Raw genomic sequence first — 22,736 nt, forward strand, 5'->3', positions numbered from 1 at the left:
TAACCTCCAAAAACTGAATATGCTTTTTAAAACAACATTCAAAAGCAAGAAAAAGCAAGTGATGGAACAGGAAGGACTAGCTCTGAGAACTAAAATACCATCCCATGAAGTATGAATGTTGCCTGAAGAGAGAGTGCAGTTCAACATGGTTGTACAGGAATTAAGAAAACTAATGTAAGTTGAGAACACATCAAGATATGCTGGAAAAAATCTTGTGTAGCTTGGTTATAAGCTAAAATCTAATTCAGCAAAATAAGGGAGGCAAGCTAAACTCCTGTGAGTTGATGCAAAAGTATATAAATAGCAAGGTTACAAACTGAGCTAAATTGGTACACCTTCATGTAGGACAACCCTTCTTCCTAGATCTGCAACACAGCCAAATCCGAAACTGCCTGTAATTTTTTTAATGTTATTTTTATGCTTTTGAACGCTATACAGAAAAGCAGAGTTTATTCTTAAGGTACCCAAGCAGTAAAAAATCTGGGTTCAAATAACTTTCACATAGAGGGTGTGTCCTGATTTGAGACTTTAGGCTAGGAGGTAAAGGGCAATAGAGAAAACTTGGCTGTGAGGCACATCTTGCTCTCCGACATTGCGGACTCTGTCTGGGGTGCTGGGTTTAGGCACACACCAGAAAAAATACAGGGCATCTCCATTTAGGTGCAGATTCTGGTCTGTTCATCTCTTCCTGTGCAGTAATTATGAATTTGCCATTGTCCATATGGAGATGGTATCTTCTTCCTTGTTAACAGGAAGTTGCCAGAAATTTTAAGAAAACTGGAGAAAAAAGCTAAAAACACCCCAGGATCTGAGGCACATAAACTCCTCAAATGTGCTAGGGGAACAGCTTTCCAAGTTACTGCTGAAATGTACTACCTGCCTACACCCACTCACCTTGAGCTTGCCTGCCAGTACACTTCATTATGCAAATGTAATTTGCTATCAGAAAGCTACAAGATCGTTCTCCCAAACTTAGGTGTTTTGTACTCTATCAGCAGCCTTGTTTGTGTGTGTATGTGTAAACACATAGAGGTAGTTTGGGTTTTATTTTTGCTAGAAATATTCAATCTGATGTTGAAAAGCAGAAAGGTGGTTCCTTACTCCTTATAATAATTTTGGATTATTCTCTGCATTGCAAGGTGTGTTACTCATTGTATTCCCACCCCTCTTTGTTCCCATTCCCTGCAAATCTTCTCCATGGTGAATCAGTGGCAGCTAAGGGATTTTCATACCTGTAGCACCAATGTGACATGTTAGAAACCAGTCTATTCCCTCTCTGTGGGTTTTAACTTGTGTATTATGCTTGAATCCTTTGATGTCAGATAAGAAACTGGTCTTTGCATTTAGCCTACTGAGTGTTTAACGAGAAACAGCAGCTCCCATCATAGGTCCCTGTGGCCAAAAGAGTCCATTTGAGGGAAGGTTTGGGTAGGGCGTTGTTTAGGAAGCTGGTCTTCCCTGAAGCTGAAGTGGAATGGTTATCTTACATTGGCATAACAGATGGTGCATTTTCCTGTGACTAATTAGCTATGCAGTGCCTCGTCTGCAAAGAGTGAGAGGAAATCCTTGATGCCTCTCTGCTACTTCCCCCCAGGTCTGAGCACCATTCCACCACCGACTGTAGTGGCTGGGAGCCTGTTGGTCTGTTGCAGAGGATCGAGCAGAAACAAACTCTACAGAAAGTGTTCCTGACCTATTTCGGGACTGGCAATTTGACAGGTCATTCAGAGTTACTCGTGAGAAGCTTGCTTGGGCTGCTGTTCGGCTCAGGTGGACTTGGCCTCTCAGCCCAGCTGCTGTGAAGGCAGGCTTACAGAATCACAGAATGGTTTGGATTGGAAGGGACCTTTAAGGGCCACCTCATTCCAAGCCCCTTGCCATGCACAGGGACACCCTCCACTCAATCAGTTTTTTCAGAATTGTGCCCAGCCTGACCTGAATGTTTCTAAGGATGGGACATTCACCACCTCTTATGGCACCCCTGCAGCCTGGCCAGTGCCTGATTTGGAGTTTCACATCAGGTCAGGGATGCTGCTTCCTTCCTAGCCCCTTGGAAATTTTCCAGATGTGATGGGAGCCTACTGAGGCCCCCTCAGGTATTAGGGAAACTGATTCTTCCATCTGTGATATAAGGTAAACATGTAAATCTAGGTTTTAAGAGACTTTAGTACTACAGTGGAGGAACCTGGTTAAGTAAAAGGTGTTCCTGTCCATGGTGGTGGGGTTGAAACAAGATGGTTTTTAAAGTCTCTTACAACCCAAACCATTCTGTGATTCGACGACACAGCAATGTGCCCTGCTATTGAGACTGCAATGACTTACACTGCATTTCCTTAACCAGGAACATCTGTCACCAAAACAGTGGTATGGTTAAGTCTCTGGCTAGCAATAAGGGGTGTGCATGTAATGTCATTTCAAGACAGCAGGAGAAAATAAAGCATAGTGAAAACGAATCTGCCAAGCAGGAATTCGTTACCAGCTCTGTAGCAGTCAGCCCCTGCTCTCCAGAGTGACACTGCCATCATGGTCACACGCTTAGCTTCAGGTTCTTTGCAGACATGTATTCTAATTTTGCTCAGGCAGGGCTAGGATTGGTAACCCGTCACTGCTGCCTGACAAGCACGTGGCAAAGATGATTAAGTAAGTGCAGTGTTCTTAGGCAGAATATATTCAGCTAAAAAAAGAATATCCCCAAATTAGTCCTAAAACTATTTTTTATTATACTGGTTGCAAACTTTTCACCTCTATGGCTTGTACAGCTTGATCTGTGCATATGTATGCTGTCATTTTCCTGCTCTGTGCATCAAGAGGTGTGGGCATGAATTAGATGTGGCTGCTCTGGACAGTGAAACACTTAGAAGTTGACCTGGATTCAAAAAGCTGTGCAAAAATGTCTATACTTTTGCAACTGAAAAGACCATCAGGGCACATTTATGGACACATAGTAACAGCGAGGACTTAGGTTGAATTCTTATGCACTAAACTCTGATATCACTTCATTTGAAAGTTTGTATGTATTCACACTGCTGTGGAAAAAAGTCAGATGGGGACACAGGGATGCGGTTGTCAATTAGAGAGATAAAGCAAAAAGTGCTGATTCTTTCTGCTTTTTGAGGAAATTGTCTCACAAAATTAGCAGCAAGCAAATGTGGGCTATATATAGCAAACACTTATGTTGCCACTACAAGCATACTACTACAATACTTGATGGAGTAACATATGATTATGGTGACAGAGACTGTCCTGGGTTTCTGGATTGCATCTACCCAAACACTCAGGCAAGCAAACAGCATCGAGCATATTCTGCAAGTGGCTGCAATGGAATGACTCTAACAAGAGTCAGAATGTGAGATGTCTTACTGGGACTTCTAAAGGAATAAAGATAATCAACTACTACCAGAAGCTTTAAAAAAAAAAGTAAAAACCAGCTCTGTGGGTCCATGTGGGAAGTACACGTTTGTGCTCAATGTTGCTGCACTCATTCTTCCATGAAGATTTACAGACTGGTGAATTGTTGCAATCCAGTCTTCAAACTTCAACAAGGATAAAGGAGCTGACAGATACCTGTGCCTCCCACTGAATTATCTTCGATCGAAAACTAAGATTTGTTGCTTTTAGCAGCAGAATATGAATCTTTTTCCTATAGTACACATCCTTGCCTCTTTTCTGCCTACTGCAGAGAGCTGCACATTGCCCACAGGATTTCACTACAAATGTGGGCGTGAATTCTCCCAGCAAGTTGGGCAACACATTTTGGGTACCAGCTACACTCTGATTCAAAACATAAATGTGTAGTGATCTCTAAGAAGGAGAATAATATCTATTTAAACTTCCAGGCTAGGTATGCATTCATTTCCTGGGAAATGAATGCATACTGCAATCTGATGAACCAGGCATCTCTAAAAATCCTACTCCAGGTGCATGGTGCTAAAACAAGATACTTTGATTGTTCTGGAGGCAACAGATATTGATGAGGGACTGCATTAGTTTGTTTGCTGTGGGGTGGGGTCATGTCCCCTGATACAGAGGATGCAGTTCCTCATATTTACTGTTTAGCAACTGCTTCTGGTAAAAGATTATTCTTGTTTACACTTCTCAGTTTGTTTTCTCTTTTGTTTGCTTGTTTTGTTCTCAAATGTTCCTCCTATTAATACATTTTCTGGAACTGCCTGGCCTACTTTAAGCTAAAAATAGCCCTTGTTGCTACTGCTGTAGCTCCACAAAAGCCACACAACAACCACACAAGGAAAGAAAACTTCACGACCAGCTGAGCTTCCCCGAAATGACAAGTGGGTCAGAAATCCATATGACCAAAAACCGGGAGGAAAACAAATCATGCCTTCCTGCTGTGCTCCTACTAGGCTTGGTGGTGGTGTAAAGAGGGGAAAGAGCAGCAAGGTATGGGAGTGCTTTGCTTTCCCTCTGCCTCCTCTACATCCACCAAGGACAGGAGATGCCTCTTGTGGGGAGAAACAATGGACGAAACAACGAAACTGCAGGGATGGAAAGCTGCAAAGAAGACATTATCATGTTAAGTTTCCAAGCAAACACTCTTGAAATTAATGTAATTTGATTGATCTCTTGGACAAATATCAGTCTTTGGGTATGACCAGATGAACTCTACTGATGCTGTTGCACTGCTTAAGCGAACAGATACTTCTCATCCTTCAGTGGGCTGTGTCTGTGCTCCAGCTGTTGTACAAAGGAAAAGGGCTTTGGATACGCAAATGTTTTCCTCTGCATTGCAGCAGACAAAACTTAACACTTCTCAAACCTTCAGTGAATAACTTTGCACTGCTCATCTGGTTGTGCCCCTCGGTCCTTGTGGCCCGTGGTCCATACTGGTGAGACACAAACAGTCTGGGCTTACTGGTGGTCTCTGGTAAGTCACCCCACCGCCACATGGCACAGTGTGCCCTGCCCAAGAAGTGATGGGGTAATGAATAATGGAAAATGCTTCTGCAAGATATCTAGGCAACTGAGGAATTAAATTCCATTGATCCACAGATAAAAATTATGTTGGCATGGTTTACTCTAGCTTGTGGGTGCTATTTTCTTTTTCAATTTTACACTTGAGGCATGTTGACAAGAACATGCCACACACTTGTGGGAAGCCAGGAGTCTCTGCTCATTTGCAGTAGAATAACTCCTGGGTCACTTTTTTCTTTGCCCTGCCAACTAGGAATTTAGCTTGAATGTAGTTGGGGTGGTACCATTCTCAGTTAAAGTAACACATCTGTGAGTTGGAGGCAAATCTAAGCCTAAGACAGAGAAAGCACAAGCTATTCTCCCTATGTTTGTAAGGCATGTTGCTGAGGACAACGTTCTGTTGGGTACCATGACCTCAGTGTCCTGGTAGCTCCCAGATGGACGGGGACATGGATGGCTTTGGGGATCGGGACCACAACACCGTGCAGCAGCGTTGCAGTCCTGCCCGGTGCCTTGCATGAGGCATGGGGAAGGGGGCACGCCAGCATTGCCGATGCCTGGACCAGGACCTTTATCCCACCCCACTGTCATCCGTCTGCTCCAGGCTGCAGGCCTCCGGTAACACAGCGGATCCCCGGGGTTTTGGGGCACCAACACGGCTGCGGGTCACCCAGACCTCATCCCTCTGTTCCCGATGCAGTCCTGCTGCCGTGATGCCGTCGAGGCTCTTGGGCATCGTGCTCCCCGCGGCGGGACTGGGGCAGGAGCAACCCGGAGAGATGTCCGGCTGCCTCCAGCCTCCGCCGGCCACCGCCGAGTGCAGGTAACGATGTCCACGGAAGCCGGACTCTGCTCCAGCCACCAGGAAAGGGACAGCCCCGGGGAAGGGGCCGAGCTGGGAAGCCGCGGCGGCTCTGGGGGTCCCGCTCCCCCTCCCCTCCCTTCCGCCCGCCCCTCCCGGCCGGCCCCTGTCCCCTCCCTCCGCCCCGCCGCCGGGCGGGGGCTGGAGCCGGGTCCGGTGCCCGGGGAAGCAGAGGAGGAGCGGCGGGCGGCGTGGAGGGAGCTGCGCCGGTTCTGCTCCGGGCAGCGTTGCGGGGGATCGAGGCGGGAGGGGGCGAGGAGGACGAGGAAGCAGGCGGCGCAGGGAGGGAGTCCCCGAGCCGGCCCTCCCCGCCGCGGCGGAGGGCGGACCACGATGCCCGGCCGGCGAGCGCTGCCCGCCCGCCCTCCCGGAGACCTCCGCCCGTAGCGGGGCCGCCGCGCCGCGGGGTGAGCGGGGCCGGGGGCGCGGGGGGCCCGGCGGGGGATGCCCGTGCGGGACCGGCGGCCGGGGGCTGCGGGGGGCGGCGGGAGCCAGGGCGAGGCGAGGAGAGGCGGCGGCTTCCCCGCGCCGTGCTGCAGAGCGGGCCGGAATGCGGGATGCGGGATGCGGGATGCGGTGGGTCGGTGTCGGGGATGGCGGGAGCGGCACGGGGGCATCGCCGCTTTTCTCGTGGCAGGTGCTGGGTGCCCCCTCGCCCGCCCTTTCCCGCGGGATTCCTGCCGGGAACACCCCCGGGAACCCCTCCCGGCAAGGGGTTCTGCCGCCGCCGCCGGTGCCCCCAAGCCGCGGGGCCGTGCGGGTGGGCTGCGGTTCGGGAGGAGGCTGCGGCGGCGGCAGCAGGGCGTGATGGTCGCGCCGCATGCGGGGAAAGAGGCTTTGGAGCAGAGATGCTGAAATGTCACCGTGTGCGATGTCCCTGTCAGGTTTGGGTGATTTGAGAGACCCCTGACTCTGGGTCTTTTTGCATCTCTGCAAAACGTCCGTGGTAGGGAAAGGAGAGAAATGCGGGCGTTTTGATCAGCTGTCATTGACAGCTTGCAGGTTGAGAGATGAGATTCCCGAGCTCTAAGGTTGTACAGTAGTTCTCTGGCTCCTTCTGGGTGAGTACTTGAGAAATAAATGTGTCAGAGTAACAGCGCTGGTCCTGCATGCGGTGTGGTCTTTTGTGGGGCGTGAAGGCACCTGGGACAGAGCAGGGACCCCAGCAGACATCCCCCCTACTGCAAATGAGGTGGGTATGGCGAGCAAAAACTGAGATCATGGCTTTTTGCAGAGATTTCTGCCTGTTTCTACTTGGGCACAAGACGGATTTTTTAAAAAAAACCTTTCGTTTTTGTACAATGGGGGTTTTGTGCTTGGTTTGGGAAGGAAGGTTTCCCCAGCCGTTACTGCAGAAGGGGTTACCTCTGAGGCTGAGGCTACCTGGTGTGATTCCCCACAGCCTTTGAATTTCAAGATCCCGTTTAATCTGAGAACATTGCTGTGGGTCTCCCTCTCTTTCAAATCATCTCTGCTGCTCCCAGGTCTGATTTTTGGGTTGGCTGTTTCTAAAAATAAAGACAGGTAAGACCTTAGGGGAAGTCCTTTATGCATTTGTCCACAGGTAACTTTGAATGTACTGTACAGGAAGAGAATCTGCTTTCAACGCTTGACACAGGGGAGGAGAAAGGACAAAATTTACATCAGCTGAGGATCTGTCAAGCACTGGCAGCTATGACAACAGTTCCTTACTACCTTCCCTTATTTATTTGTATTCCTTCCTTTCCTCCAACTTTCATTGCTGGCTCTCACGTGGCATATTTCAATGTTGGCTTATGCCCACTGTGGGTGGAAAACCAGTGATGCTGAAAAAGATAACTAAACCAATGTGTATCAGCAAGGATGATATCAAGTGGCATTTCTGATTGATGAAACATCAGAGGAGAGAAGGAGCTAGTGGGGAACCATATCCTTAATTCCTCAGTCATGTAGTCACATCTGCTCAGTTACAGAACCTTTTGCTTGCTCTGTAATTGGAGACATTTTGTCTGGATTGAGAGAGTTCAGTAGCAGAAGAAGAAGACCTTAGAATTTTCATTTGATTTTTAATTTTTTTTAGTACTGTACCTCAATTTTCTTTGACAGCATTAGTTGTCATGAAAAGCTTCAATATTTTTTTTCTTTGCTCACTCTTCCCTGCCTCTTTGTTCAATGATAAGAATCTGTCTACCATTGTACTTCAATGTTTGTTTGTTTTTTAAATTGGCAAACATTTCTGTAATTATTACTTCCATCAGATAGTATGTTGAACTGATAAGCCTACTTTCTCGTGCTCTAATTTATCTTCTTAATACTTTTGGCAGCTGCAAATATCTCACAGTTGTGTGGGTAATACAACATCATGGAGGATGTGTTTTTCCAATTGTGTTCACAAGGCGTTATTGTGAATATCACTTTGGCATTTTATTGTGGAATTCTCACTTATTGTGGCACTAGACCCTTGAGAGATGAAAACTTCTCTGATGAAAAACAACTACCTATGATCAATGCTTAAAAGAAACATTTCTTTAATCCCCTAATGCTGTCCTATGTGTACTGGGTGAAGTTATGGTGAAAGAAACTTTTTCAGATGGTGACTCTTCAAGAGTAAGATCTGCCTCCAAGATTATTTTTCCCCATCCTTGTTTCCTCAAAATAAAGGTAGAACAAAGATAAATCCTGTAGTGCTGATGCCAGAAGACTTCTTAGCCTCTTTTCTCTCTCTCCTGATTTGTGCCCAGCAAGTCTGTGATATATGGTCAACTCTCCACTAGTTTTCACACAAGGGTGGTAAAATCAGCTGTGCCACCTTGTTTAAGTGACTGAAATCAGAATGCTTATTTCCTAGGAAGTAAGTGAGGACACCCCAGATTATGACTTAATTTGAAATCTTTGCTTTGTTTTCAGACCATTGCTTCCCAGCTGAGATTCCCATGTGAGTTAAACCATTTCAGTTGTGTTCTGTTGTGTTTGGCAGCTGAGAGGTTAGTTCTCCAGAACTTGCTGCACAGTGTCTGCTGTGGCTCTGCCTGGGTGTCAGTGATGCTCTGTGCTTTGAATTTCCCAGCTCTGGAGGAATTCCATGCTCTTCGGATAGCCCAGCTTGGTGTTACTTTGAATTCTTCAGACTTAGCCCTGTACAATTCTCAGGGCATTTTTTGTTTGTTTTGTTTTGTTTTTTGTTTTGTTTTGTTTTCAATCTGATCACTGAAAAGACTAGGTGCCAACATCAATTTGCAAGCACAGTTGTTTTCTGCAGAACACCTAAAGCTCTTGGAGTTTTTAATAGGTAGATGTTTGGATGGGGCATAAACACAAAAATAATGACCAGCATGTTTATTGCTACTGATGTGCAAAGTTGGTGCTGCAGCTTGCTCACACATTCTCTCTTCCCTATTCAGGTATTGTTTGCTAGGTTTGCAAATCCAGGATGAAACTTGCTTTTCAGTGGTAGTTTTCAGAAATGCTCGCTTGGCAGCAGCTGAGAGACCTATTGTGAGTGGCATTGTTCTTCACAATGCCCTGATTTTGAAAATCTCATGCTTTTGTTAAAATTGTGCTACCATCAACGTCTGTTGGATGGACATGGGGCTGAAAAAGAGATGCTACAGAATCTGACTTCTACTGTGTACTGACTAATCATTATCTGGGTTGTTAGATATGGGGTCAATGTTCACCTGTTTGCTCCCTTTTTGGAAAACCTGTTTTGTTGGTATCCTGTACCTGTCAAAACAGAGCAGCGTAGCTGGCCTGTGTTGTAAACGATCAGATGTCTTTACAAGAGCATGTAGAGACAGGACAAGGGGGAATGGTTTCAAACTGAAACAGGGTAGGTTTATTTAGATTTTAGAAGAAAAAAATCCTTACTCTGAGGGTGGGGCAGAACTGGAGGTTGCCCAGAGTTGTGGATGCCTCATCCCTGGAAGTGTTCTAGCCACTGATCAACCTGGTCTAGTGGAAGGTGTTGCTTCTCATGGCAGAGGGGCTGCAGGCAGATGGTGTTTATAGCTCCCTTCTAACCCTGTGATTCTGTGAATCACATGTAACAGTGATGGGGGCAACTCCACACAGTCCTAGGGAATGGAGGGTAGCATCATTTGTACAGTTGACTTGTTGCACTACTTTTTTCCCTAATAAGCCAGTGGATTAATGTCTATCCAATCTCTTGAAGTACAACTTTCCTTATCAAAGTGGGTTTTCTGTATTTTATTTCAGCTTTGTTAGTGCAGGGTACAGGACATCCCATAACAGCATCTGGGTAGTGTTGCGGAGCTGCCATACTTCGTGGTTATAGTGAAAGTTGTACAGGAGTGATCAAGGACATAATTAGTCAGAAAGGGGTAGCCACAGATTGAGGAGTGGGGACAGAATGGGCTTATATGTATAAGACAGTGTTTTGATCCATTTTCCCGAAGGATTTGTGCTGTGTGATTCTCGCATCTTAACCAGAACGGGAATTAGCTTCAAGGCAAATCCATGTGTAGAAATGTGCTGATCACTGATTTAACATCTCCTCTAGGGATCTGAGGACTGGCATGAACTGTAAAGTCATACCACTCATTGCCAAAATAACAGAATTGTGTCTGCTAGATAGAGGTTTAAAGTTAGCTGTGGGGCTTGACTATCCTTTGCTTTTCTTGTTTTGAGGGTGTCAGTGTTATTCCTGACCATATAGGGTAGTTACCTTGCCCCACTGCCATGCATCCTCTACTCCTTTAAGCCATTTGTTTAAATAGCATTGACAATACACACCTTCTTTGTCTTTGTTTTCTCTTTTCTGTGCTCTAGCAAGTGGAAGGCTGATCCTTTGCTCAGAAAAGTTATGCAATGGAGGAGCAACATTTATAATTAAGGGCTCTTGCCATTGAAGACAAAGAGGTTTTACAGAAATCATGGCAAACACCTGTGAGACACCAGCTCTCTTAATAGCTCTAAGTCTACTGTTACAGACTCAGAAGGTGGAACTGATTTTGGAATTGAACTCTGCACAATTGCAAAATCAAGCTGCATTCCTGTCTGAAGACACATGATATATAAGTCTGCAGAAACATGTCTGAATCTTGTGCCCAGTTGAGCCTGGCAGAATCTCATATGAGTGAACATGAAAGCCTCTTAGAGGTTGTCAAAACTAGCAGATTTCTAGAGAAGATGAGGGTTGGACCCTCTTAGAAGGGCTGCTCTGTTGAGTAACTCAAACAGGAGCATGAGACTGCAGTATGAAATTTCCACAGATGTTTTTTCTGCTGCTTTTTGCTGCTTAGCTGAGGCTCCAGTTAATTCGGAATCTTGCTTCACCATCCATCAGTTTAAATCTATCAAAAGGAGAGGAGGAGAAAAAAAAAATCCAACTTCAATGGAAACACACACACTGCAAGAGGCAGTCGTATCACATTTGTATGCTGCTCTGTGCTTCTGTCACCCACGCTTGTAAAATACTCAGTGACAACAAAATGAAGTACATTTAATTTCCACATATACAATAATTTATTGTATTTGCTGAGTAATTGCTGGTAGCTCTTCTATGGTAACTTATTTTTCTGCTTGTTCCACACTGTGTTTCATTCCTTGTGCATGGAGGGGGACATTTAGTAACACAAGCTGAAGAGAAACTAAGTATTTGTTCTTAATTAGATGAGGTATTTTGCAATAAACTTGAAAAATATAGCTTTATATAATACACCTGAGATTTTTGGAACATCCCATGAGAATAATTTATGGGAGAAAGGCAAAGTATTGGAAAAATGAAGAGCAGTTTTAAAAGGATGCCTTTTCTTCTCTAGAACACCTAAATCACTCTCTTTCATGCTCAAAGCTTGCTTGTAATACCAGTGCAACACACTCATTAACCTGTCAGAATAACACTGTTGTGATGGCAATGCTGTATTTGGATAAATGAAGCCAGAAGAACAATTTAGAGTTTACACAGATTGCAGAGTCTTGTGAAGGAGTCTTGCCTCTCACAGAGCAAACCTGCAGTACAAGCTCAGGGTCTCCTGTGCTGAAGCTCTCCTACCTCGTGATATGCCATAGTCAGCAAGCAGACCTGAGGACAAGCAGGACAAGAGCAGGACAGCCTGCAAAATACAGGGCTGAGGGGTAACAGCCCCAGAAGACTGTCCCCAAATGCCATTTGTATCCAAGTGTCCCCAAATGTATTTTGTTTCTTTCTAAGGGCTGTGCCCGCAGATTGCTCTGAGCACAGCAGTGCTTTTGATGCAGACACCTGAGGAGGTGTCTTGCTGGTCACTGTGCTGGGAATGCTGTTGATGAGCAGGGAAAAGGCATGTGTGTGCAACAGTAGAGTGTGCACACCACTTTGGTGTGACTTAGGGAGATTTCAAGTAGCTCAAACCTTTGCTGGATTGCAGAACCACTGGCTGTAATCCACCATGGTGAAAAGTGGAACAGATTTTAAAGAACTGGGTGTGCAAAATTATTTGTCACTGGATCACTGTAGCAACTGGAGTATTCAGGGATTTGAATTGCTGGTAGAATGGGCTCCACCTTAAGAAATACATGGTGATAGTGGGTATGTTCCTTGTAGGCAGGACCAGGTGAGGCAGAAGAAACCAGTCTCCAGCATTATACTTCCAACGCTGGGCTGAGTCAAGGGAATTTCAGTTCTCCGCAGTGGAAATGTGAGCCACAAACTGATGAAGGTTTCACATCCTTGCATCACTGACACAAATTGTTCTCAGTTATCTTGAGAATACATTGAATGTTATTTGGAAAGACGTGAGAAGATGTAACACAATTTGCCAGTCATGAAAGCCATCACAAGCAGGTAGTGTCTTTCAGCAATTCAAATACCATAAAAATAAAGTGCCATTCAAGAAATACCCAGCTTCCTGAGGCATTTGCTGAGACCCGACTATTTGCTGGCTACACAGGTGATGTACTCTGAATGCAGACATAGAATCATAAAGCCATTTAGGCTGGAAAAGACCTGTAAGATCATCCATTCCAGCCATTAACAGGTGACCTGGCTTCATGGCTGCAGCTTGGTTTTCTGTGCTGAAGAACATGAGACAGAGGGCAGCCCTTTGGCGCAGCCTGTGGTCTTGGGAAAACTAGAGGTGGGTCATGGGTTGTGGCCACCACATTACTACTGTAAGGCTGCCAAAAACACAAGAGACAAATCATTTGTGCATAATCATTTCAGGCACCATTACAGCAGTGAGTGGAGGGAGGCCATTGTTTATGTGGGGTTGTCAAACACGGTACCTCTGCTGCTGCCTCTGTGCATGCCCCAGTGCGTGCAGCCAGTGACCCAAAGATCTGAGAAACAGCTTGGAAACATTCAGGTACCTGAGGTTAGATAAGGACAGTGGCAGCTGTGGAAGGAAAGGAAATGAGGGGTTCGGTGATACTCAGCTTGAGCTTTATAGAGAAGCTCTAACAGCACTGCTGAGGTGGCTGAAGGCCATGTTAATCTGCCCTGCTGCCCATCCCAGAGGAGGTGTAATCCACATCAGAGAGATGGCACCTGGACAGCCCACGGACTGTCAGCAGGCTCAGCTCTCAGGGCTGGGGGAGCCGGCTGTGCACCGCTTGCATCCACTCACAGATTATGCCAGGCATTTGCAGAATATTACTAATTCACAGGTGTTCAGCAAGAAAAGCTGTGCCTGTGCCGCAGGAGATGATCTTTAAAGAGAAGCTGTTCAAGGACTTGTATGATTTGCATGAAAGAGGAGGAAATTTTGACTAGAAATAGTTGGTCTATGGCTTTGTTTCTCTTATTCAAGTAGTTTCCATAGCAAAATAAAATTCTGCAACATACAGATTTCTGCCAGAAATTACACAGATTTGAAAAGTTCTGGCCCAAAACATTGAGCAGAAATACTAAGCATACAATTTTTTTTTTCTGCAGGGATGTTTTTGGAGGCCTTGTTTTATGTTTACTTATAATTGCAAACATAAAATTATATACCACTTTGAATAGCATTAGTGAGGGTGGGGGTTGTTTATTTTCTTTGTTTATTTCCGGTTGAGAGTGCAAGGGTTTTTCCGTTTTACTGTATTGTGTTAGTGCCATGAATTTGACAGAGAAGATTCTACTTTTGACTTTGGTATCTAGAGAAGGGATGTGGAGTTTGAAGTAGGAAAACAAATTAAGGATCTCGTGAAGGACCCCTATGTTTGCTAATTCTGTTTGTGTGTATATCTGTGTTCACTATTTGGATTTTTAGAGAAAATTTCATGAGTTTGTGGTTCAGTGATGGAAATAACTAGGAGCTGGGAAGAAAATTATTTTGGGTTGACCAAATCCATAAGCTGTTTTCTTGCTAACAGGAGGAAAATATGGTGTCATTTCAGATACACTGAAATATTATATTTGCTTTGTATCACTGTTTTATCTCTCTATGGTTTGCCGTTTCTTTTATTTACCCAGAGTTCAATTTTGAAACTACCCACTAGATTTGATGACCAAAACTGTTCCCCAGCCCCTCTGCTGCTCTTGCCTTTGGATTCAGTAGTCTCCTTAAGAGAAGGGAAAGCACAGCTGGTGTTCCACAGAGCAGCAGTGGTGTGAATTGGGTGCACTGCATTTATTCAGCATTGCCTGTGGTGCCTCACCTCAGGAAGTCACTGCATTTGTCCCTATGGAAAAAGCACCACCAAAGGCAGATTTTCCTGCCACTCTAACAGCTCTCGAAATAGAAGACTGAGACACTCTATTTTCTTCTAAAACCCGTAACAATCTTGTTGGCTAGGCATGATAGCACACCTCACTTCTAATCACCATAGGAGTAATTAATAAGTTATTTGCATGAAGAAATATTAATGGCAGTCTGAACAAAGTTAAACAGAAAGAAGCCCTGACTGGAATGGCAAAAAAAACAAAAAAAAGAGCCAATATTATCAAACTCATTGTCCTCCTGCAGCCTTTGTTCTCTAAATAAGAATAGTTGGGTCAAGGAAATGTTAAAGAAACTTGCTGGCATTTTTTGATATCAGTAGCTCTGCATCTGCTGGCACGGCAGTCTGTATTTTCCAGTGCATAATGACCTGCAATTAATCTGCAGTCATTTATCCAATCAAATGCTCATGTCTTTGGAATCAACACCAGTGGGGTGCTCAAAGGAAAAACAAATCTCTTATGACATCAATTAGTCCATTTCAAGAAGGAGCTCATTCTATAATGTCTTGCAGCCCACCAGCCCTATAAATTTTTTTTCCTTTTTTTCCCTAAGTATTTTTAAAAGTTTCATTTTGGATACTAGAAATATCTACTTGGCTAGTGTTTTAGGACAGACTGGTTTTTGGTTTTCTTTCTTTGAGTCTTCATTTGCTTACCAGACCTCACCTTGGCTAACATACACACCTTTCTTCTTCAGTCATTTCTTTTTGGGAAACTAACATCTTCATAACATTTTCTTGATGTTGCCATCCTTTTATAATGGCAAGGCTTCATTTATCTTAAGAGGAATTACTCCCTTGGCTTCATTTATACAGTAGAGACAATATCTGCTGCTGTCAGAGAATTTTCTGATGGATGTATCTCACAGTCATGAAAGATGACTTAATCTGGTCCAAAGTTATTCATGGGGCTGTTGTCTGAATAACTCAATGAAATGGTTTCAGAGATCTAAAATGCACTCAGCAGAGAGCAGATGCTTGGTTGCATTATTCCTCTTATGGGGCAGGAAAATTGGCTTCTAAGTGTGAGCAATGTGAGTTCCAAAGACAGGAGGACTTTAAAAAACGGTAATTTTCAAAAGAACAGAATGATTTGTTGAGGAAGAGTCTACTTTTCATTATTCTTTTGATACGTATTTTCTGGTTTCAAATTTCCTGCTGAGATCATGCTGATTCCTCATTCTAAGATGTTTGCCCTGGTACAGAGGGCTAGCAAAACAGCTGTTCAGCTTTAAATCCCATTATACAGGTCTCATACTAAATTTTACCATGGAGTGCATGGAGAGCACACTTGCTGTTTGCAATGATGTGAGGTGGAATGATTTAAAAAAAATATTACTGTATTGTGGAACAACAAAATGCAATAATTTAAAAATTGGCATTCCTCTTCCTTGTTATTCAAAGTATGGGTGGATAGCCATAGCAAAATTCTGACTATTATTGCTTGTAGAATTTCATTTAGCTTGATGATCTTCAGCAGAAGCCAGTCGGTGATGCAGGTAATTTAAAAAATAAATTAAAAGGGGAAAGTTTATTTATTTATCTCTATTTTAAAGCATTCAGCAAGGGAAATAGAAATCAGGAATAAAATCTACACGGTTTTGCAAGAGGTGAGTGAGTCAGACAGTCAGTGGTATGTTAATGAGAACAGAGAGAGCACAGTGAGAGCACTTTTTCAAGTAAAGCTCATATCAAATCACAGGACAGAGCACATTTGACATGTGTGCATCCTGTGCTCCAGTGAAATGGTAGTATCAATGCCTGTATGGGTTTTGATTGGCGCTGAATGGCTTCATGAGCAGAGAGAGGTGAAGGAGATCAGGATACCCAAGTCCTCCCAGGCCTCAGGCCATCCTGGGTTCTCATGTGGTGCTTTGTCCCTTGTCATCTCCTCTATCCTCTTGTAATAGAAAAAAGCATTTTTCTCTCCTCTGTCCATGCCCTTTGCCCTCAAGCCAGATGTGTGAGGTATCCACTTCAGGACTCAAACCAGTCATGTCCATTTCCTTCATCCTCCTCAACAACATTTCATGTACCAGAACTTCCAAGTTTTTTCTGCTTTAAATGAATACTTCAATGTGACTATCCAAGTTGTGCAGGTCTTTTGGGGTTTGTTTACTTACAGGTGTTCAGTGGCAAAGTGCTCAACAGCCTAGCTGCCAAATATCAGGTTCTTTTCAGTTTTGTTCCCAGTTTGGATATTCAGACAAAACATCTCAGGAAATGGAAAAATCAAATGTTTACTGACTCACTCATTCTTATGTGTTGTAGCAGTACTATATTTACTCAGAAAGATAATTTGACAATTTGAAAAACTGGCTGCAGTAAAACTGTTTGCTGAAATGAAAAGCCTCAAATCAAAAAGCTTTTCTAGAGTGGACCAAGCTCAAACAATTTACCAACTCATGCATATGCTAACAGAGAATGTCATATCTCTAAACCAGCCCTATAACACAGAGCTGTTGTATCAGGATTATGGCCATGCTCCTTTATTGGTGTGCCTACAGCATTTACAGCTCCACTCTGCCACTGCCCTCAGAAGGTGCTCTTGGTTTGACCTCCTATGCAAGCAGGCAGGGAGTTTCCTTTGTTGATGTTCTAAACAGAGTAACACATGTCTTGTCTCAGGAACATCCTCTAAAAGGGTATCTAAGCTTTAAAAGTATATTCCAGAGAAGCACACGTTTCTTCTCCTCTCTCTTTCTGTCTGTGCATGCAGCTCATGGCACTGCTCTGCTGACAATGCCCTAGTTCACTGCAGCCAGTGGAGTTATACAGGTTTGTAGCAGAAGATGGCTCATGTCTTGTGTGAATGGTGAAATATAACCCTGTGCATGTAGCCTAAATTTTATGTACTGCATGGCATTAGGTGGATTACGTGGGACGAAATTAAGCCAAATAGAAAAGTAATTGTATTTTCCTCTGATTTCTGGTTTGCTCAGGTTAAGCAGTGATTAATGTAGGCACTCAAACTCTTTCCAATGGTTGTATTACTTAAAAAAAGCTGATTTTTCAGAAATCTTCATTCTGGTGATAAGACTTGCAGCTCCCATCCTGGTCATTGTTACAGACCTGAAAATTAAATAGGAGCAAAAAATAAATGGCAAATAAATCTGTGGGTATCCACTTTTCCTGTTGAATTATAGACCCTTGGACATCCACTCATTCACATCTTAGAGAAACTATGCTGCAAGAGACTTTCAGACCACCTTTCCTCTTACTGTTGCTATGTTTTTCTCATAGAATTTACTAGATCTTTGGTTCTCTTCAACTTTGTGGCAAAGCTTCTACTGATTCAGTGGGGTCACGGTTTGACCCACTATTTACAAGTGCCCCCTCCCCTCAAACATAGACTCATAGATCATTAGGGCTGAAAAAGACCTCTAAAATCATCCTATCCAACCTTTGACTGAGCACTACCAGGCCTACCACTAAACCATGTCCCTAAGCATCATATCTCCATGTTTTTTGAACACTTCCAAGGACAGTGATTCCAACACATTCCCTGGTCAGCTTGTTCCAGTGCTTGACTGATGAAGAAATTTTTCCTAATATCCAATCTAAATCTCCCCTGGAACAACTTAAGTTTTATCTTACTTACCATGAAAAAGGCTAATGAATGCCTAAAATAAATAATTAAACAAATGGACTATCTTGCCTTGATTTCAAATGTTTTCTGGGGGACATTTTCACAGTACAGTTCATTTATAAGCACATGCGCTGTGCATACTGTGAAACAATGAACACCAATTTACCAAGGCATTTCTCTTCCAGACAAATGTGTGTTTGGTTGTTTTAAGTCAGCCCTCAGTGTATACACAACTCTTTTTTTGCTGTCACCTTCCACTCTGCTCTGCTACTGTTGTCTCCTGGCCTCACAATCTTACAGAAAGACAATCAACTCAAATTAGCTTCTCTACACCAAAAAAAAAAAAAAAAAAGGCCTGAAGCTTTCTGAAATGTGTAGCATCACACTGAAAAGCTGTTAATGCCAAAGTGACTTCTTCAGGAAGTTTCACTTCTTGGTGATTTGGCCAGAAAGCAAGTGCTGGGGGTATAAATTAGGTTGACAGAAGTAGAAAGGGTGGGTACTCGGATGCATTTAGGTCACGAGTCTGGCTGTCGAGGGATTAGGAGGAGGCTGTAGGTAAGTTTATTATCCTGCAGTTTGCTACCACCCGCCGAGCACCTGGAGGCTGCTGCTGTCAGGTGGGATATTGAGCGTGATCCGTGACTGCTCTGATGCTTTTATACCAGTCCCAGTAGTTTATCTGCTGCTGACTGGGCACAGGTCAGGCATCTGGGCTGCTTGTATTTCCAGTGACTACTTGCTTTGTGAGCATCATCCTGAGTAGGGTACCTGAGAAAAGCAATCCTAGTGTCTTTCAGAGCTTGAAGAAGCTTGAGGTGGGTCCCACAAGAGATGTGTGTTGTCTAGATGTGGATGTGAAAGGAGAGGCTGGATAAAAGAATTACAGTGCTTTTGACAAAAGTAGAGGGAATGTAACAGGGAAATTTTTCTGAGGAATGGTGTTTTTATCATGGCTTAGACCACAGGACTGGCTGCTGTATCCCTTGAGGGTCCAGATAATATAAGGAAAATTAGCCTAGAAACAAAAAGCACTTAAAAATTTTAGTCTCACTTTGCTACCCACTTATTACTATCATAGCATAGCTGAGTTTGCTAATGAGATATGCCAATTATAGAAGTTTTCTTTCTCAAAACTGTAGGGGAAAAAATATGTTTAATATGTTTAAGGTCAATTGCCTTGTGTTCTTTTTTTTTTTTTTAATAAGAAGCTGTAGTTCTTTTTAGAATGGTTTTGAAAATAGGTTTTGAGGAAAGAACAATTACCATGGTCAAAATGAAAAATTTTTCAAGGAAACCAACTTCAGTACTCTTCTAATGTATGGGTTTTTAAACCCAGCACATAAAACTGAAATGCAGTTCCCTTCTGTGCATTATGAAATGGAAGAAATTGTAAGAATTTGAAAATTTAGAAGAAAAATTGTTGATATGTGAAATGATAGGAAATTATATGAAATTTGTTCATGTGCCATAGAGTCTTCTCTTGTAGATTTGTTTAAGATGGAGGTGTGTTCCTATGTAGCAGGTTTCCTTTTCACCAAAAGGCTGCTACATTAATGAGGTGATTGCCATCCCTCTCTTCAGGTGAGTGCAGACTTCAAGCGGAATATTAACCAGTGTCACTTAAATTGCTTCTCCTCTGGAAGGCCTGCAGTCTTTGGGTAAAAGGTGGGAGAATATCTTGGCACTCCAGTGTTTTTTATCATCTCTGCCATTCCCTGTGAGGGTGTGTTTTCCTCTTTTTGTGAGAAAACCTGCTGTTTGACCTTTGCACAGCTGCCTCACCAGGAACAGCTGTGAGTGCTGTTTTCTGCTGCCAGTCCAGATCTACCTTATACAGCCACAGTTGCACACAAGCCCAGCTGGAGACGCCAGGCCAGGCTCTGCTGACACTTGCGTCTCTGTCATCTCTGTGAAAGCTTGTGAAGAACAGCAGAACTTAGCCCCGTGGGTTCTCTGATGGATTCCACTTACCTGTGTCGTGGGATTCATTTTGTCTCTGGTACAAACTCATGCTTGAAACCTCCCTGCACTTCTGCCTTCTACCCTCTGACTTAGACTCTCTCTGGAAAAGCATCAAAGCTAACCTCTTCTATCCTTCTCATTTCACAGCGTACATTTATTTGCACTGACCTTCTTTTGGAGTGATACCAAAACTAATGTCTACAACACATCTCGCTCATGCTGTGAAACATTTCCATTTCACCATAGTCACAGTGGAGGGATCTGTAGGAGTCAGGCAAAGCAAAGTCTGAGAGCCCTTTTCTTCCCTAAATGCAAAAGACGGAACGCTGCACCAGTGGCAACTGTTTTGGTGAAGTGCAGCTACCTCTCTGTGATCAGTAGCAGTGCATCTTCACCCTTTTTGTCACCACTAAGAATGATTCATACTCCCACAGCCATCCAGAAGCTTAGAGGTGAGATTACTGGTTTTAGAAATGCAGTTTTTCAGAACAATCAGGTTTCTTGGTTAAGTTTTTAATTAATTTCAATGTGCTTGATTAGTCTTAGTGCACAGTAAAGAGATGGACTAATATATAGGAGTGGATTTTACTGTTAACCTCCTCCTTCTCTTTGGTATTACTGAGCTCTGGTCCTCTGTGACCACTGATCCAGTCAAAGCAGCCTGAGAGGTAAACCCTCCTGTTTCACCCCTGCCTCACCACCCTCATAGTCAAGAATGTCTTCCCAATACCTAAACCTGTCCTCTTTCAATTGCTCCTTGTCCTATCACTCCATGCCCTTCTCAGAAGTCCCTCTCCAGCTCTTTTGAACCCGTTTTGGTACTAGAAGGTGCTCTAAGTACTAACCTTTTCTCCAGGCTGAACAATCCCAATTCTCTCAGTCTTCCCTTTCCCTTCTGGCCAGCTTTCCTGTTTGAGAGTGACGGCATCACTGGACTTTGGAGACCAACATTTGTCTTATAATTCAGCATACCTTGGAGTGTATCAGGCCTTTGAAGTTTAATCCATTTTGCTTGATTAACTTTAAAATATGTATTTTGTCATTTCTGGCAAGCTTTGTGATTGGCATTGCTTTGCAAGCCTACAAGTGGAAAAACAGGTGGTTTGCTGCATCCAGGAAAGAAAACCATTGAAAGAAGATGTAGTTAATTTTTTACCCTGGCAAGGACTGAAATTTTTCAGTTAATGGGTAGAGGCCTAAATCTCAGTCAGGAGAAGAGCCCTGGCTTCGTTGAAGCCCTGCCAGTTTAACTGGAAGAGAGTAGAGCCTAGAGAACACAAGAGCTGTACCTGGCCATAACAAAAATAGTAATTTGAGTTTGGTAATATTTTGGTGAGATGGAATGACAGTGCTTTCAAGGAAGGCTTGTAGCATAGGGTACATTAATTGTTACCCTATTATTATTCCTGTCAGTATCCAAGAAATGTCAGCTTGATGTAACAATTTTTCAAAAATATTTTATTTCTTGAACAAGGTTGTTGATTTGGCTTATTATTTTGGAAGTTTCTGTGTTGGCTGAGCAAACAGAGATACACAGTGTGGTACTCATGAGTATATAGATAATAAACCTTTGAGCATTGTTTAGAAGTGTGCTTGTCAGAAATTGAGGGTTTTTCTGAAAGGTGGTGTTCCATGTTCAGCTATCTTCTAGAGCCCACAGGGTGAAAGGAGTGTTTTAAACCAGAAACATGGTTTGTTGCTGACTGAGTGGCATCTTTTAGTGCCAGTTGGCAAGAGGTGACAGAAAATCTCATGTGTTCAATGTGGAATATGGGCATTAACATCAGATGAAGCCTTGCTGTATAAGAAGATAAACAAGAAAAAAACAAATGGAGAGGGAAGCAAGCAATTGATCCAGTAAGTTTTAGGGTGATTGAGATTATGGCACTGATTCACACAGGACATGGGATGATAAAATGCCATTTGGGTCCTGATATTTGATGCACTGGCAGCTACACTTGGGTGGATACCTGAGAGTGTTGCTACGCTTTCTGGCTCTCCTCAGTTGCAGTACAGATTTAATTTATGAGGTTCAGTATCCATCCTGTTGTCCTCTTTATTCACCTACCATCCCTCAGACTCCTTAGATCCTCTCAGCTGCTTTATTCTCTGGTCCAGCTGTTTAGTCTCCCTTCCAGAGCTCTGCTACTGCAATTTATTTCACGCTGGGTGGATTGAAGTTGCGTCCTTTTCCTAGCAGGGCTGGATTTAATCTCAGATATGTACTCTGGGTTATGTTTATTCCAAAATACCTTAAATTTTTAAGAGTTTATTGCATGTCATGTTAATCTCTTGGTGCCCAGCACAGGTGAATTCCTGTTGGCTTTCATACCTATGCTCTGGGGGTTGACTGCATGGATTTATCAAAACCAAACATAAAAATATATACAAACAGCGGGGTGCTATTTTACCTGCTGTTACTTCCTTTAACTTCTTGTATTGTTTTATCTATCTAAAACCTTACCTAAGAAACTCTAAGACTATATTGCAAGAAAATTGAGGCATGTAAAAAAAGGAAGCCACAAGCTCTGGTGGCTTGCGTAGTGTAGAGGTAGCCTCAGCTGTGTTTCTTGTTCCAGTTGTGTCAGCAAAGACCCGTGTTACTGTACAGAGGCCAATTAAGTAGAAGAATGCTCCTTGTAGTGCTTCCCTGTCCCCTCACTCATGCTTGACTGGGTTGAAGAGAAAGGAGACCCCAGGCAATGGTAAGCTTTGTGTCTGGGGAAAGAAGAACAGATATGGTGATGCAAATAACGCCCTGCAACTTCA

General features: G+C 43.5%; 2 protein-coding genes across 2 annotated transcripts in view; both read left to right on the forward strand.

Moving 5' to 3' along the window:
* Window positions 1-22,736, forward strand: part of LOC109146432 — a 1,056,471-nt gene that overhangs the window by 165,943 nt on the left and 867,792 nt on the right. The gene's annotated exons all lie outside the window — the stretch shown is intronic.
* PLPPR1 (phospholipid phosphatase related 1) overlaps window positions 5,990-22,736 on the forward strand; it is a 115,620-nt gene continuing 98,873 nt past the window's right edge. Inside the window, exon 1 of the mRNA XM_039566866.1 lies at window positions 5,990-6,198. The gene's annotated coding sequence lies outside the window, so the exon portion shown is untranslated. The remainder of the gene's footprint in view (window positions 6,199-22,736) is intronic.

Source organism: Corvus cornix, chromosome Z (genome assembly GCF_000738735.6).
Source record: "Corvus cornix cornix isolate S_Up_H32 chromosome Z, ASM73873v5, whole genome shotgun sequence".
Taxonomy (NCBI): Eukaryota; Metazoa; Chordata; class Aves; order Passeriformes; family Corvidae; genus Corvus; species Corvus cornix.